The 1,863-nt window shown below is 61.6% G+C and overlaps 1 pseudogene; it reads right to left on the bottom strand.

Moving 5' to 3' along the window:
• Nucleotides 1-516: 516 nt before the first annotated feature.
• LOC103212240 lies at nt 517-1,601 on the bottom strand (annotated as a pseudogene).
• Between the last annotated feature and the right edge of the window lie 262 nt (nt 1,602-1,863).

Genomic DNA, 1,863 nt, shown 5'->3' with positions numbered 1-1,863 from the left:
AGTACGCGGATGGGATACTTCCCCTGTGAGGTCACACCTGACCTTTCTCAAGGCAGGTTGGGGCAGGGCTCTCTGGCACACAGCAGTGTCCCTGCTGGGGTAGCTCCAGAATGAGCTGAGAGCAGGCATCTCTTTGGGAAATGAGATAATGGCCCTGTGTGCCACGTCCACACCTCCCACCCAGTGAGGACAGCTTCTCATAAAGGCTTTACTGTGAGGCTGGGCACAGAGGGGGCGGCAAGGGGGTGGGGGTGGGGCTGGGGCCCAAGGAGTTGCCACTGGGTGCAGTGGTAGCGGGGAGGCAGGTCAGCCTGGTGGGACCCACTGAGAACACCCAGGTCCCAGACAAGTATGGTCCCCTTTGTCCTCCCTACCATGTCTGTACTGCAGAGGTGTGGGAGGGCTTGGGGCAACTCAGGTTCTACCTGTCTCATTGGTAGCACCTGTTTCTTCATAGGAGGCCCCCAAGGCCAGCCAGAGTCACAAGCCTCATGCCCTGGCTGATAGGTCCAGCCCTCACACCTTGACCTCGTTGTCTTCCTCAGTATCAGCGAACACAAAGGTGTTTGCTTGGACTGTGCTGGGCACGGAGGCCCTGCTGCCAGCCTGGGAGGCCCCCCACTCTTCATCCAGGCTTTCCCAGGAGGCTGGTGCCTGGGGCAGCACCTCTGCCCACTCCCGCTGGGCGTCCACCTTGGTGTAGTGACAGCTGCCCGCCCCCCCAAGCTATCCCCCAGCACCTGCTGGAGGCCACAGCAGCAGGTGCACAGGGACTCTTGCACACTGGGTTGGGCCTTCCCTCAGTCCCTGGGCCTGACCCAGTGGTTACCCCTTTGGGGCAGTGTCCATGTGGTCGGGGGTTTGTAATGTGGGCTGGGGGGTTTGTGGTGGGAGCTGGGGGGTTTGTGGTGAGTTCTGGGGTTGAAGTCTCAGCTGCAAGGGCATCTGAGAGGCTCATGACCCCCAGCAGCTCGCTGAGGAGGGAGGGCGCAAAATCAAGGTCAAGGCGGAAAGACAGGAGGGAGTCAGAGCAGCGGGTTCTGAGGGGAAAGAACTTTCACCGTTTTGGTCATGGGTCACGGGGCTTTTCTTGGTGGGGCAGGCGCAAGATGGTGCAGAACCCAAAGTCCAGGCCGTAGCTGGAGTTGCCATCCGTGGAGGCGGCAGGGCTGCTGTCAGAGCTGAGCTTGCCCACCACGAGGCTGTCTTAGGTGGCCTGGTTGAGCTGGGGCAAGGAGATGGCGTTCTTGATGATGGGGGAGATGGCGGGTGGGTGGGGCTTGTGAGGGTGCTGGTCGGGAGGCCACCTGCTGGGGCAGCGCCCCCACCCTCTGCACCTGCTGCAGCTTCCTGGCCAGGAAGCTGCGGGGTGAGCGGTGGGTACCCCCAGAGCTGCCTCCAAGGTTGCTGAGGAAGGAGGTGTAGCCAAAGACGTACCCTCTGTGGCCTACGTGCATGGTGTGGTGGAAGTTCCCGAGTGGGGGGCTGATCATGTCTGCTGTCAGCCTCCTCTTCCCGTGCAAGCTGGACACCCAGTCCACTGGTGAGAGCCTTCTGAGGCTCATGGCGGGGGGTCCTCCAGCCCCCTGAAGGCCTGGCATCAGCTCTGGCTACTCACAGCGGCTGGTCCATGTCCACCGGGCTTTGCGCAAAGAGACAGGCTAGGTTCAGGAACCCACCTCTCAGCTCCCTCCCTCCTGCTGGAACATGGCAGGTGGAGGCTGCCCCTTGGCCTCCTAAGGTGCTGCCCCCAAATGCTTTGGCTGTGAGGGGCCCATGGCTCTCCCTAAGTCCTGGCTCCCAGTCCCGGTCCTGTGGAAACAGCTATAGATGTTCTGTTGGAGAACAGAGTTGCCCACACAT

Source organism: Orycteropus afer, unplaced genomic scaffold, assembly GCF_000298275.1.
Source record: "Orycteropus afer afer isolate SDZICR_OR568_19922 unplaced genomic scaffold, OryAfe1.0 scaffold00892, whole genome shotgun sequence".
Lineage (NCBI taxonomy): Eukaryota > Metazoa > Chordata > Mammalia > Tubulidentata > Orycteropodidae > Orycteropus > Orycteropus afer.
This window is presented reverse-complemented; position numbering and strand designations above follow the sequence as displayed.